The sequence below is a fragment of the Pleurodeles waltl genome, chromosome 6 (assembly GCF_031143425.1).
Source record: "Pleurodeles waltl isolate 20211129_DDA chromosome 6, aPleWal1.hap1.20221129, whole genome shotgun sequence".
NCBI lineage: Eukaryota > Metazoa > Chordata > Amphibia > Caudata > Salamandridae > Pleurodeles > Pleurodeles waltl.
The window spans coordinates 494,470,653-494,487,223 of record NC_090445.1 but is presented as its reverse complement, the minus strand read 5'-3'; positions in this window follow the sequence as shown (position 1 = coordinate 494,487,223).

The window sequence follows — 16,571 nt, the reverse complement described above, 5'->3', positions numbered from 1 at the left end:
CAAAGCCAGGTTGTGCAGCATACAGCAGGCCACGATTATCTGACACACCTTCATCAGTGAGTATTAGAGGGATCCACCTGTCAGATGGAGGCACCGGAATCTGGCCTTCAGGAGGCCGAAGGTGCGCTCGATCACCCTCCTAGTTCGCCCATGTGCCTCATTGTAGCGTTCCTCTGCCCTTGTCCTGGAATTCCTCACTGGGGTCAGTAGCCATGACAGGTTGGGGTAACCCCAGTCACCTGCAAATGTCGAGGGACAACTGTTAGACACACACTAACCCTCAGGTACAGCCCCATACACAGACACCTATGTCAACTGTATTGGGACCTTGACCTCACCTATTAGCCACACACGGTGCCTCTGGAGTTGCCCCATCTCATAAGGGATGCTGCTATTCCTCAAAATGTAAGCATCATGCACAGAGCCAGGATGCTTGGCATTGACATGGGAGATGTACTGGTCTGCCAAACACACCATCTGCACATTCATCGAATGGTAGCTCTCCCAGTTTCTGTACACCTCTTCATTCCTGCGGGGGGGACAAATGCCACATGTGTCCCATCAATGGCACCAATGATGTTGGGGATATGTCCCAGGGCATAGAAGTCACCTTTCACTGTGGGCAAATCCTCCACTTGAGGGAAAACGATGTAGCTGCGCATGTGTTTCAGCAGGGTAGATAACACTCTGGACAACACGTTTGAGAACATTGGCTGGGACATCCCTGATGCCATGGCCACTGTTGTTTGAAAAGACCCACTGGCCAGGAAATGGAGTACAGACATGACCTGCACTAGAGGGGGGATTCCTGTGGGATGGCGGATAGCTGACATCAGGTCCGGCTCCAACTGGGCACACAGTTCCTGGATTGTTGCACAATCAAGTCTATATGTGACCAGGATGTGTCTCTCTTCCGTTGTCGACAGGTCTACCAGGGGTCTGTACACCGGAGGATGCCGCCATCTCATCACTTGTCCCAGCGGACGTGCCCTATGGAGGAGAATAGCGTGCAGAGAGTCATCCAACACTGATGTATCACAATGTTTAATTTTCAGAAACATAATAAATCTGCAATGTGCCGGTATCTGTCTATATTTCCGGCCTAGATAGGTGTGACGCAGTTAACATCCATCCCATGTGGCCTCCTGAAATGACGGCTGCCTGACCTGTAAGGTGGGAAAAGGGGATATAAGGTAACTGCGCTGGCGTTGTACACCGTTGCGGTGGGGGATCGTTGATTAACATTGGGCCCTATGGGTCCCAGGAGCCCCTGGCATGTCTACAGCCTCAGCGACAGTCCCCAGCCTCTTCCCCAGTGGGCAGCCGTCCGAGGCTGCAGGAAACATCCTGCTATGTCCCTCTGCAGGTGCTGACCCAAGCACCGCCGCAAGCACTGCTGTGACAGACACCGCTACCTGCACCACCCCCGGCATGTCCACAGCCTCAGCAACAGTCCCCAGCCTCTTCCCCAGTGGGCAGCCATCCGAGGCAGCAGGAAACGTCCTGCTGTGTCCCTCTTCAGGTGCTGACCCATGCACTGCTGCCGGCACCGGCGCAAGCACCGGCGCAAGCACCGCCACCAGCATCGCCGCCAGCACTGCCGCAAGCACCGCCGCGACTGACCCCGCTACAAGCACCCCGGGTCAGTGGCGTCCTCAGACACAGGCACCACCACTGACATGGCTACCATCCCCAGTGGTCAGTCGTCCGAGGCTGGAGGAGAGTTCCTGGACCCTGGGCAGCTTCCATGAGGCATTTCTTCCATCACTGTTTACACCAGCAGGTGGAAGGCGCAGTCACAGCAGTGTGGGGTATGTCGCTGCCTCCATGGCGTATCATGCTACCTGAACCTCGCCAATCTCATGGCACACACACCCAGGTGAGGGAATTGTACCGGCCACACTGCACGTGGAGCACTCTGGGCACCAGGCCCCCTCCAGAACCAGTGGAGAGATACATCCACTACCTCCGTCCTTGGCAGGATGAAGCACTCTGGGCACCAGGCCCCCTCCAGAACCAGTGGAGAGATACATCCACTACCTCAGTCCTTGGCAGGATGAAGCACTCTGGGCACAAAGCCCCCTCCAGAACCAGTGGAGACTGTTAGCCACTTGTGAGACTGTGGCCTTGCACTCCCCAGGATAAAGCAGTGGGCAAACCAGCCACTGGAAAGACTTGAGAGACTGTGGCTTTGCACTCCCCAGGATAAAGCAGTGGGCAAACCACCCACTGGAGAGACTTGAGAGACTGTGGCTTTGCTCCATGGCGTCCTTGTTCGTCGTTGAGTGTCGAGAGGTGAGTGTTTTCCCTTATGTGTACTGTTTCCGCCGTGCATTTGATAGCGTTGGTTCCGCCCCGGAAAAGGTGGCAGATAGGCCTCTTGTAATAGGGTGGGCGGAACTTTGCCTCCCGCCTGTCTGTTGGCGGTGACCGCCGCGCTGTTTGTTTCTTACGCCATGGCGGTCGGAGTGTTAAAGTGGCTGTCTATGTTGGCGGTTTCCGCCACGGTTGTAATCCCATGTTTTTTTCCGCCAGCCTGTTTACGGTATTACTGCCGCTTTAACACCGACCGTCAGGGTTGTAATGAAGGCCTAAGTACTAGGCTGATGGATCAGGTCCTCTATGATGGCAAGCTCAGTTTTTTTATGCTGCATTCTGGGTGTGGTTAAGTTCAAGGGGCACTGAAGGAAGGAGTTTTTGTTATATGTAGAACCTAAATGGTGTCATGCTGCTGTCCATATGCCAGGCAGTCAAGCAAAAAGTGATAGTAGTTACAGGCTGTGCCTTGCCAGCTGTCAAGGACTAGAAGTGATGTTTAGGTTGGAGAATGCTGGATTAAAATACTTAGAGAAGCAGCATGGAGTATGCAATGTGTCCATTGGCTACACAGATAGTCAGGAGCCACACTTAAGAGAATAGTGGGTTTATAAGTGCCGTAAGTGCATGCACCTGTATTTTTATAGCAGGGTAATGTTATGCATTACAACATTCATCCAACACTACTGCCTTCGGCATTATAACCCTAGCTTGTCAAAGGGATGCTACCAGAATTCTCCCAATTTTCTGTCTTTGCCTTGAGGATGGACCCTCGCATTATTTATTCCAAAGTTCACAGCATCATCTAATTGGACGGTTGACCCCAGTGTTTATACCCCTCAGACCATTGGGTAACCCGCGAACTGTGTCTTTCATTGTTTTAACTTTCAATCAGTCTCAGTTTTTTTTTAATAAAAGCGTGTTTGTTACACTACTTACTGCCATACTGAAATTTTACTTGTTTGTGAGCTCCTTGAGTTATTCACACAATCCTTTCTAGCACATATAGAAAATCATTTTGTTATGTGTAAACGTACTGAATTCAAAAACTTTGCCTTTGTGGATTTGTCGCTCTATAAACTAACAAAATGGTTCCCTGTAAGTGGGTAACCAGATAACTTTTGGAACCACATAGAATCATATACAATTTTTGTCTAAATAAAGTCCAAAGAAATTCTTGTCTTTTATGCAATGTGTGTTTATCCACGAAAGTCATAACCATGATTTATTTATCACAATCACATGGTCATCTTCATTTTATATAAAAAACTTTTCTGTGGCAGAATATGTGTTATACACCTTGAAATGCATGGAAACCATTGCAGCTACAGATTTGGCACATAAGCAAGTACACAACTGTTATTAGAACACTGGAGTGTTAAGAGCTCATTTGACAACAAAGAAACTGCTCAGGGATCATAATAGATCTTCTGCTCCAACATTCCCATGCTTGTCTTTTTGTTACTCACTGTTTATTTTAGAACATTCCATCCTCAGTGGTCGGAATGTTATAATAATTTTTAGCACCTGTGCCTCAGGGTATACCAGTTGTTAAATACACTGCTCTTCATTATAGGCGCTTACCTGTGGTTCTGGCCCATAGATCAGTTTTGCAGTCCTTTAACAACTATTATATAACTCACATTCGGTACCCTTAACAACCATTATTGCCTTTGGCTGCAGGCTTCATTTGACTTGAATGGGCCACTGAGAATCACCCATCATTATGACCACTTTATTGGGTGCAAACTGGGTTTTCATTTTGAATCTGTGAAAATAGTTTCAGCAACTCTCTGCATGCAGAAGCAATGCCGGCTCCCGCAGGAAGCAGGGAGCTGGCTGGGACTGCGGGGCCTTGAGGCTCCCCCTGCGGTCCACATGAATAGTGGGTGCCCTGGGTGGGGCCAGGACACTCACGAGAACATGGCCGTGGCACAAGAAATAGGGTCCACTGTGCTGAAATCAGCCTAGGGAGGGGGCTGCCCCCAGGGTTCCATGTGCCCCCCAAACTATTTTTAATTTATTGCCATGGGGAGGTGGTGGTCCCCAGGGGGCTCTGCATGACCCCCCTTATCTTTATTTAATGTAGCCCAGAGGAGATCGTGGTCCTTGGGGGGTTCACATGCTCCCCTAACAATTTATAAAATGTAGCCACAGGGTTGTGGTCGTCCCTAGGGCTCAAGGGGTCCATGTGACCCACCATATTTTTATTTAATGTTGTTCCAGGGAGGTGGTGGTCCCCGGGACCAGTAGGCATCCATGACACCCCCCTAATTATTTTATTTTGTAGCCCCAGGGAGGTGTGAGGCCCCCCCGGTCTGGTGGGAACGTGCACCCCAATATATGTATTTGATGTTGCCCTGGAGATGTGGCGGTCCCTGGGGCCCAGGGGGGGTCCACACAGTCCCCATACAAAAATTATCTTATGTAGCCCCAGAGACGTGGTGGTCCCATGGGTCCGGGGGGGGGTCCACATGGCCCATGAACTAGTTTTAAATTGTTGTTCCAGGGAAGGCTGTGCATGGCATGGGGTTGTGATATTAAAGGGAGCTGGCTGCAGGGTCTGGCCACAGACCAGCACCTGTGGCCATACTGCGCCGGGCATGGCCAAAGGCTGTGCGTGGGCTTAGGTAGTTATAGAGAGTTGGCTACAGGGCCTGCAGCGAAACACCGCCACGGCCAACCTCTGCCAGCAGTGGCTGGATTAACGTCTAGTATCTTAAATTACTTTACATTAAAAAAAATTAAATTTACTGAAAAAAACAAAGGTTACAGGGACATTATAGTTAGGTTCTGAATTTACTCACACAAAACCAAAGAAATTCAGCAGTTATTTCAATTAAATATAGCTCGCGCCTTAAGGTAACTATAACTCGCGCCCTCGCCATGAACTGCTAATTCCCCTGGATATTACAGTAATTATGACCACTTTTATATCATCATTAAAAATATGAATGAAACATTAGCAGTCAATTTACTGAAGAGAAAACTGTGCTTGGTGGGGACCCGAGTTATAGTTACCTTAAGGCTGAGTTAGAGTTACTTGAAATAACTATGACTGCTGAATTTCTATGGTCTTGTGCGAGTAAAGTCAGAACTTAACTTAACTTAACTATAGTGTCCCTGTAACGTTTGTTTTTTTGTGAAACAATATATTTATGTATGTAGGTATAAATATAGATAACAATATATAGATATGTATGTTTGCAGCAATGATTGTGGCTCGTGGCCACATGCCCTCTGGTGCAAAGCCAAAAAGGGCAATTTATTTATGAACGTGGTACCATGTTCATGCAAAAGGTTTTTAAATGTTAGTGTGTGTCACTCACTTAAATAAATACATTTTTAGTATCAGAGAGTGCTTGCAGTTGTGTCCACTGTCTTTGTTCCAAAAGGACTGTGGGCATGATGTAATAATAATACACCCGGTTTTAGCAATACAGCGCTGATTGCACTAGAGTCTAGGGCTCACAGCTATCAAAATTCTGTGCAGTACAGCAAGACAATATGCTGCACTTTGTCAAAGGGAGCGGCCAGGAATTTAACAGTTATTTATCAAGAAGTCTCATTCCTGCTCTCTCCTGCGCTGCCACACAGAGTGCTGCCTAGCGAGCCAATGCAGGCACCCTCACGCTATGTGGGTGTAAGGGTGGCACGTTACATGCCACAGCACCCTGAATTGTTTTGTGCACGAAGAGACCACTCTCTGCAAATAAAAAATCCTCAGAGGCAAGGGAAACACAAACTCTTGATAGAATAGTGGTGCATGGTGGAAGACTTACAGGAACAAACTAAGGAGAGCAGGAGGGGAGTGGAAGTCAAGTCAATGATACTGCCAGGATTCACTTCCAGTTTGAGCTAGGCACTGGGCAGATGCTAGCTTGGGCTGATTTAAGGCATGATTCACTGTCAACTTATCATGTCACTCACTCTTACAATGGTAATATATCATGGTATGCGTAATTTGTATTCTTCTCTGTAGATTTCTGTAGCTCATCATCCCAATCTTCCAGATGTGCAGTACACAAAAGGGGACCAACTTGACTCATCAAAAGGGGGTGGAGAAGCACAGATCATTCTTAGAATGTATGAATAGTTCAAAATGTTATTGTTTCAAGTTAAGATTATCAAAAAAGGAATAGGCTATCTGATTTAAAAAAGTACAATTTTGTGCGCGTCAAAATGTTTTTGCACAGAGTACCACCAATCAATGTTTTTTATCTTCTTTCCTAAGGACCCAAGAGCAAGAGGGCATCTGTGCTGCCACCAGCACTGTGGTGGGTGTGACGGGTACCATCAGCACCAGTGCCATGACAAATGGTTCTGCTGTCCCCTGTAAGTCATTTTATTTCCCACTACTAAAATGATGCCCTTATGTATACTTACTAGTTTTTTTTCATGTTGGATGTTGTTTGTTATCCCTGCCTTTCCCTATGCTTTTTCCTATATTTCCTGTCTTCGAAGCTGACTTTCTCCCGTCTGTATATTTCTTCTGCTCCCTTTTTTACAAACTTCCCCTTGCCCTTCTTTCACATATCTTGTTGTGTAGTTCTAAGAAGGGAAAAGATTTTGGTAATGTAAACAGGTACAAGTAGTGCTCTAGTTACCATCACCAAACATGTTGGTGGTTTTCTTGATTAACAGTCAAAAATTCAAGGGACAGAGATTGACTGGTCATCATGGTCATGGCCCCCACTGCCTTATACTGGCAGTTTCCATGAGAGCGCAGCATGGCGGGAATGAGAAACCACAACTAGTACCATATGTCCTTTGCATTTCCTTCCACCCCTTAGCCATTCGTAGCCTACCCTTATGCCCTTCCCTTATTCTTGAATGATAATCCTATCCCTTCATTAGGAGAAAGGGCTTTTGGTTGCACTCAATAACCAGTGGGGTTTTAAGATGCTGTCAAGCAATAACACAAACCTCCAAAAGTGATTACTTTCCATAGAAGAAGATACTGATAGATAGCTAACCTAACTGTAGTGAGGTATTGCTGTTGTACCTTGTGCAGAATAAATACTTAGGTGGCTCTGTTGTATCTAAAAGGGGTGCATTCTGTTTTTCACCAGGCACACAGACCACCAGAAGCGCCATTGCAGGGACATTGGTGGAGTTGCAGGCATTACAGGAAGAGGGAGAAGTCTCAGTGGTGGCAGGGACAAGTGGTAAGTCAATACTGTATTGCTTAAGCGAGGCAGCTATCCTTGCCATCACCTCCAGAGTCCAGGCCCTGCCCTCAGCATTGCACCACCTAAAAATGCAGTGCAGTGTAATCTGGTGCTGCAGTGAACGCAGGTAGTAAAATCATGTGGGTCTACTGTGGCACAGCGACACTGCGGAACTAAGTTTACAATGCACAATCAAAGACAGTGTGTGTTTCCCAGTGCCCACTTAGGGGGTCATTCTGACCCTGGCGGCCGGTGGCCGCCAGGGCCACCGACCACGGGAGCACCGCCAACAGGCTGGCGGTGCTCCCACGAGCATTCTGACCGCGGCGGTTCAGCCGCGGTCAGAAGCGGCAAGTCGGCGGGCTCCCGCCGACTTACCGCTGCTCGGGGGAATCCTTCATGGCGGCGGAGCGCGCTCCGCCGCCATGAGGATTCTGACAGCCCCTACCGCCATCCTGTTCATGGCGGGAAACCCGCCATGAACAGGATGGCGGTAGGGGGGCACGGCAGGGGCCCCCGTAAGAGGGCCCCGCAAAGTATTTCAGTGTCTGCCTTGCAGACACTGAAATACGCGACGGGTGCCACTGCACCCGTCGCACCTTCCCACTCCGCCGGCTCGATTACGAGCCGGCATCCTCGTGGGAAGGGAGTTTTTCCCTGGGCTGGCGGGCGGTCTTTTGGAGACCGCCCGCCAGCCCAGGGAAAAACTCATAATACCCTCCGCTGTCTTCTGACCGCGGAGCGGTATAATGGGGGCGGAATTCTGGCGGGCGGCCTCCGCCGCCCGCCAGAATCAGAATCACCCCCTTAGTCTCCTACCAGTGCTAGTCATATTTGAGGCATTCTATTACAGATTGATGGTTTCAATATTTTTTCTCCCACCAATGTAACTAAGAAGCAAAAGAGCAATACATGATTAGTGACACCAAACCATTCCTTAGCTAAATCTCTATCTAGCCCAATCCCTATAACTTACCTCGCTGTGGTCTAATTTTCATGAATGCAAAGTGAAGGTATTTCTTGAGAATAATCTGTGTTGGTGGCCTGGGTGTAGTGTGGGACTAAGGACCTGATTTAGAGTTTGGCGGATGGGATTCTCAGTGACAAAAAAAATATCCTGTTTGTTGCACTACAGTTCATCATATTCTTCTATGCACTGTCTATTGTAATACGGTGGACGGAAATATCCGTTTTCCACCAAGAGTGTCCCATCTGCCAGACTCTATCAGCCTAAGCCTACAATAACCTACGCTTGCGTTTAGGATAGTAGAAATGAGGAGGGAGTTGGAGAAGAACCGGTCCATTTGATAAGTTCATCACATGCTTCAGCTGGGCTGCCCCAGAAACATGCTGAAGAGTAAGCAGACCGGCCAGCATTGCTCTGTTAATGTTTCATAGACAAGTAATAATTGTACACGCATATGAGATATATACATATATCTATATGTCTTGCTCATTATTGGCAGGTAATTAATTTTTAACACACATAAAGTGTGTGTTCCGTTTCAATATGAAACCCTTTAAACAAAAATCCAATTTTGATTATGTTGGTGTTCTGGCTCAATTAGTCCTTGCAGTCAGTGCTATGATTATTACCTTGCTATGATGTGATGCACGGGGGAAAAGCTTGGCCTAGGCTGTGTATATATAATGTAGCCCCGGGGAGGTTGTGGTCCCTGGGGTTCGGGGGGCCTGTAGGGTCATCGTGGCCACCGTAACAATATATATCATGTATCCCCAGGGAGGTGGTGGTCCCTGGGGCCCGGGGGGTCCATGTGGTCCATCATATATTTATTTAATGTTGTTCCGGGGAGGTGGTGGTCGCCGGGACCTGGGGGGTCCATGCACCCCCCCTATTATTTTTATTTTGTAGCGCCAGGAAGGTGGTCATTTCTGGGGTGGTCGGTGTAGCCTCCCCATATATTTTTTAGTATTGTCCTAGGAAGGTGGTGTTCTCAGTGAGCCAGGGGGGTATGTGTAGCCACCCAAATTGTTTTTATTATGCAGCCCTGGGGAGATGGTGGTCCCCAGGGTCTGAGGGGGGTCTGTGTTGCCCCCCTAAAAATTATCTTAACTATCCCTGGGGAGGTGGTGGTCCCTGGATCCCAGGCGGGTCCGCTTGGCCCCCACTAACTATTTTTAATTTGTTGCCCCAGGGAAGGCTGTACATGGCATAGGGTTGGGATATTATAGGAGGTTGGCCACAGAGCCTGGTCACAGCCCTGGCCCTGCAGCCATCTATTGCCGCTCAAGGCCAAAGGCCATGTGTGGTGCGGGGTTGGGTGGTTATAGTGGCACACTGGCACCCCTGCTACCACTAGTCTCCTTGGAACATACATTGTTCTGACTCTGCACTATGATGATGTTATACCCTTTATACCTGGGTGGGCAATTGGGGCTGGTGTGGGCAATTGTTCAGGTAAGAAGATACCACAGTGAGTTGGTGTCGCTTTTACCACATCTGCCCTATCAAGTGTGTGATCAATATATGGTGTAAATTAGTAAGTCACACTTCAATATATCACACTGCCTGGGTGAAGAGGGGTAGGGGTTTGATGAATGGAGGGGAACAGAGAGTTAGGGAAAGGTGTGACAAAGACAAACACTACACAACAACAATATTTATCAGATCCATAACAAGCCTATTATCATCATCAAATCTGTTGTGGAAGGAAATGAAGGAATGACACAGTTCAGTTAAATGCATTGTAAACTGTGCTTCAGCCCTAGAAACACAAGTCATTATCTAATTGTTCTGTCATATAGGTTTGAAAAATACAAATTAGGGATGACTGAACCCAGATGTATGATTGTGAAAAGAAAAATAATAATTTACATAAATACCAAATTGAGCGGTACATCTGCACTCTTTTTGGAATGTCCATCTTGGGTGCATGCCTGAACCAGTTCGGAAAGGCAAGCAGGAATGTTATGGAACTTTAATACAGAAGAAGAGAGAGAAGACCGGTGGATTGTAAAACAGTAAATGTTGATATTGCAGAGTTAAGGAGAAGGAAGGTAAGCTTCATGATGAGTAGACTAAGAGGCAGAACAACAGAAGAGGCTTCTGCAATCATGATGACTTGTGCAATTAACTTAGAAGTGAGAAAAATGTTACAACCAATCGCAGAGAAGTAGCTGCATGTACCTGGCTGATCAATCTCACAACTGTCATAACACTTAGCCACGTGTATCCATCATGAGGCATGTCTGTCTCCAGGTACAGTCCCCAACGACCACAACCACAAAATTAGAGGAGTTTGACATTTGAGCTAGCACACTCCTCAGCATTTCCCAAATCAATGCTCCTCTCTCCAGTCCACAGAACTGAGTAGGCCTCTTTGAGTCATATTGGTTTTCCTTGAAGTAGATAACTTCCTTCTTCTGACTATTTAGGTTGTCCCACACTAAATCCTGAGTCTGACTCTGAGTCCCAACTCCGGCCAACTCCTGAGTCCTCCTGGCCCAAATGAGAGAGACAGATGTGTAGTGTACTGCTATAGAAGATCAATTTGGGCAAAAGAATTGGAGCATTTTGTGTAGATTTATATCTGCTAACTAAATTGACTGGTCTGTTCTCTGGAGAACCCAAAAAAAAGCACAGCAAGAAGTGGACCATGCACCTAAATCTAGCTAAGTGAGAAAGGGTCAATCACCTTCAGGCAGAATCACGTATCAGCCCCCAGACTTTGCAAATTGTCAAAATCAAGTTTACAAATATTAGTTGAACAACACCCTCACTGTCTGCCACCATATGAATCATCATCACTCACACTCACTAAATATATATAAGTAATTGGTGCAATAGTTGCTTTTTCCAACCCAAGCATGGTAGTACATATTTGTCTGTTGTATTTCCTCTTTACTCACACTGGGGCAGCCCAGCTAAGAAATGAAAAAACAGAAGAAAAGGGATGGGACGGAGGCAGGTTTGTCTTCATGTCCTTTAAGTGAATGGGGGGGGGTTTCTGTGCACACTGGTTGAACTCTAATCTTGCCATGCATGTAAATAAATGGTTGGCCTCCATAAATCGGACACCAAATATATAAATGTTCCTCTAGCTATATCCATTTTACTTTTGCAAAGCAGTTTGACAACACTGTGAAAGTTCTATTGTGGCCTACTCAGACAGAGAAGAAGAGTTCATCTTTAAACTCAAAGGTGGTCCCCCAGAAGTTGGTCAGCTCACGCACTTGAGTTTGGCTAATTGCCCTCCTCCTTCTCCTCCTGTGCTGTTTCAGGAATATTGTAATCATGCGTTATGAAATGTTGGTTCATTTTAATCATGGTCAATCTCTCCATGTTTTGAGGTGAGAGACTGGACCTTATGACTGTGACAACTGTGCCAGCTGCACTGAAGGTATGCTCAGCAGACACACTGGACCAATAGAGCAATGGGTTTTGATCCAGGTATAACTGTTATGGGTCCATCCCGAAAGTCTGGGATCATCCTCTTATGGTCACTGGTGGTGCCACTTGCTTGATCTCTGTTGCCTTCACCTCTCCACTTGCCTTAAGCCCTGCCACTTCAAACCAGGCCATTGCAAAGATTGGGCCCAATTTTTCAGTTGCTGGTGTTATGGCTAGTGTTGGCTGATGTGAGACACCAACACTGCACTTTCTGGATGGTGATGCCTTTCGTGCACCTAAAAGCAAAAAATCATGAAAAACATTTTGTGATCATGGCATTTTCGTAGTTTGATTTATTCATACAGGCAATTAAGAAGGTATGGATAACAAAGAACACATGCAGCCCAAGCACACTGGCTGCCTATACAAAATGGCCACTGGCCACATGTTAATTGTTACAATAACAAGCAAGAAGGCATAGACAACAAATAACATATGCAGGCCTATGGCAACAGCACACTGGCTGACTACACAAAATGGCCTTAGCCACATGTTCATTATTCAAACAACAACAAGCAAGGAGGCATGGACATCAAAGAACAGATGCAGGCCTATGACAAAAGCACACTGGCTGGCAATACAAAATAGCTACCAGACACATTGTCAAGCAACAACAAGAAATGAGGCATGGACAACAAAGAGCACATGCAGGTCTATGAATGCTGGCTACTCAAAATGGCCTCCTGCCACATTGCATGGAGAACAAAGACAAAATGGTGGCCCAGGGCAAACACACACACACACACACACACAAAACAGACACATTTTACTATACATATCCTCTCAAGGAATCAACTTTTATCCCACCAAAATACACTTGTTACAGAAAAAATAAAAGTGAAAAAAATTTTTTTTTTTTCATTTAATCCAATGCCATCCCCAGCCTAATTCACAGATGTTTTAAAACAACATATACTACAGAAACTGTTGTTTCTGCTACCCAATGATTACTTCTGGCTAGATGGCCCTTGGTAAAATGAATGAATTGTGCAAATGTAACAAAAATGATGAAAATGTACTTAACTGTGCAACCTTTTTCCCTTATAAAAGCTAAAAAAACTTAAATGCAAAAAAATACTAGACCCCTACTGCAACTTCAGGCCACCCACCACAACCACAATCAAATTTGAACATTGAATAAAAGTACAAATATATAATAGTTTGTATCAACCAAAACACCTTTACACAAATGTTGTTTAACTTACTTGTGATGTCACAAAACTAAGGGGCATATTTACAAGGCCCTGGCGCCACCTTACTCCACCATAGCGTTATTCTTTTTTTATGCTAAGGCGGTGCTAAGGTGGCTCTTCCCCCACACCGTATTTACAAAGTGGCACGATGCTCGCATTGTACCACTTTGCAACCCCTTTTCACACAATATGCCTGTGTCAGGAAAAGAAAGTGGTCCTTTCACCTCAAAATCCAAACAAAAAGTGACCAGAGATTTAACAAAACATTGGGAGGAGCCTTCTGGACAGGCAGATGAAGTTGGAGTCTCTCTGGCACTTCCTGTTGAAAAAAAAAAGTAAAATAAAAAAATGGTTATCAAACTAAAAAAACAACCTGAACCATTTGTTCCAGTAGAATATTTACTCAAAAAGGTATTTTTTAGCTGATTTAGTTGCTTCTTGAGTTGAAAATCTACATGAGAAGCAGCCACGACCGCTTGTGATCACAGTGTCGCAAAATGGCAGCAAAAGGCTCTGTGGTAACATGAAATCGTGCTACCCCTGCAAATCTCGCGTGCAAGTGTACTACGGAGCCTCTCACTGTTCAGGTGAACATCACGAGGCACCAATGGGAGAATCATTTTCTCATGCACCAGCTGGTGGAAGTTAGCAGGAACTCCGTGTTACATGTGTAATACGGAGTTACCAAATTCCGCAAACTCGGCAAGTGGATTTATAATTCCTGAAGTGGACCTAGTAATTCTGACTATGCATGCTTTTCCTGATTCTGTGCCCAGCATCTCATGATACCAGGTAATTGGTGGGGAGGTACCAATCAGAAATGTTAACTTTTAACAGGCTCTTTCCCTCTTGCTGCCAAGCATCTCATAGGAAGTCTCTTCTAGTGACTGGTGAACACCTGCCTCAAATTGTACCTAGGTGGCAAGAGAAGCAAGTGAGGTACCTTTCTCCTGCAGAGATCATAGGTTCCATATCACAAGAGCAGTGTGAATAAAACGAAGCACAAATGTTGCATTTTAATGCCCATTTTTGACATAACTGGCTAAAAACCTAATTGTTCCAAAGGCTAACAATACATTTTCTAGAGTTGTTGGAGCTCAAAATCCCCAAGACAATTTTGAAAAAGCTTTGGTAAAATAGTGTATTTTTTAGCACACTTTCCTTAATAGTTCTCTAAAGAGTTACGGGGGTAACAAGCAATTTAAACAATCAGATTATGCAATTTCACATAGCAATTTATTTAAATATTATTCATCATCTTCTCTTTTTTTCCGGGTGGAGTCTCACTCCTTTAAAATAACTCAGAATCTACTTGGAAGAGGCAACTTTGAAAAACCAGAAGTTATACAGATCTCAATGGCCATAAGCAATAGAGGTAAAGAAATCTTGCAATCTTACACACACACCTTTATTCGGCTGTCAGCCATAAAAGGATAAAAACATCAAAATAATCATCGTCATAATAAGATATTAAATAATTGTACAAATACTATATAAAAATAAATAAAAAATAATTACATGAATAATAAGTAGTACTTCAACCTTAAAATACATCAGTTAACAACAGTCCTAGCACTAAGGAGCCAAATGTTTCTATAGTTCGTGTCACGCCCAGGCATTACCAATATCCCATGGGCTATCAGTAGAGACTAGGTAACCATTTTATAAAAGTTAGCGACTGTAAAAGAAGGGAATGAAAAACTCTGTGAGTGAAAAAAAAAAAAAAAAGGTCATTTAAGCTCTCACTTTAAGTAAATTAGCTGAAGATATATCCTAGGCAGAATGTATATCCGGAGTCCATTAACTTGCAAGAGAGAGGTCCCTTTTGCCATTTCAGGCACCATGAATTTAGCTGTAGGGGTTTATCTGGGTTAGAACACCTAGAGCCTCAGGCCCGCCTTGTCTCTGATAAATGAAATTGCTAAAAGAAACCGGCTTATACCAAAAACAACAAGTGGAATAGTACTAGATCTCAAGAATCTAGCCGCTTCGTTATAGTTTCTGATTCCTACATTCCTGCAAATAGGTCGAATCCATTTTCTCCTTAGTTTGTCATAAGCTTAGCAGGTTAAGAGAACATGATCCGCCGTTTCAGAGGTCTCCATATTACACAACCCACATGTCGCCTCGTGTCTTCTCCCACTCTGGAGGCCCCATTTAGAAGTAAAAGCCCTGACCTGGAGAATCCCATAACGAAACTTCATAAATAGTGCTTTTGCTCGTCTGGGTTGGATAGTATCTATCCATTCCTCAGCTCTCGGTATTGGTTTAATATCCAGGAAACTTGAAGTCAGTCTACCTAGGTCCTTGCTGTGGAGGGGGCTGATTAGCGCGAAGTCCCAATATACTTGCTTTAATCGAAACTTAGATTGTGTTGTGAGTGTATGCGGTTCTTCCCAATAGGATTTCAGCCCTAAATTGTAGAACCAATACCTTATATGGTGGAGCCACGGAAGGGAGATGGTCTTGTCCAGGTCCATGATCTCGATTAGTACTTGCCTATATTGGATCAATTCAGGAGTTGTCCAAAGTCTACACCAGTAGAGCAATGGCCTCAGGGCTGCCAATTTACCTATTTGCTTCATGTTAATATCATAAGTTAGAGGAATCAATGGAGTAGATGGAGGCAATCCCAATACCCCCCTCATGAAATTGTTTTCCTGGGTTACCAGCGGGGTTAAGTTTGAGATTCCCCAGAGCTTGGCACCATATAAGGCAGCAGCCTGTGCCTTGTACCTATAAATCTCAAATACTGGTGAAACTACCCTGGATCTTGAGCTTTTGTAATTTTTGCTAATCGCCATGGAACTGTGGACTAAGGAGATTGCAGCTTTATTGACATGCGGCGCCCATGACAGCTTGGCGTCCAACAGTATCCCTAGATAGTTCAAGTTTTTTACTCGTTCTAATTCCTGCCCTCTAATCAGAAGGTTTCTCTTGAGTGCTTTATGGGGGTTGACGGTCAGGTATTTAGTCTTATTTGTGTTTATTTCTAGTCCCTTCGAGCTACAGTATTCACTAAATTTCCCTAGTAGGGTTTGCAAGCCCTTGGAAGTTTGAGATATTAAGATGGTATTGTCTGCAAAAAGGAGGGCAAGAACTGGATCTCCATTCAGCCTTGGCGAGTCATGGTTGCTCTGTTTTAGGTACTCAACCAGATCATTAATATATAATGAAAAGAGAGTTGGGGCAAGCACACAACCCTGCCTCACCCCCCTCTTGATAGGTATTGGGTCTGTCAACTCTCCCTTTGGACCCCACTGAACCTTTGCAAATGTGTTTTCGTACAACCTCTCTAACTGGCACAGGAGACTCCTCGGCATGCCCTGTTTCCCTAATGCAGCCCATAAAGAGTCTCTTGGCATCAAATCAAAGGCTGCACGCAAATCCACAAAAGCAATATAAAGGTGGCCCTTCATTAATTTAGTGTATTTCTCCATTATTGTCAGTAGCCTAAAGGCCTGATCGATTGTACTTGTC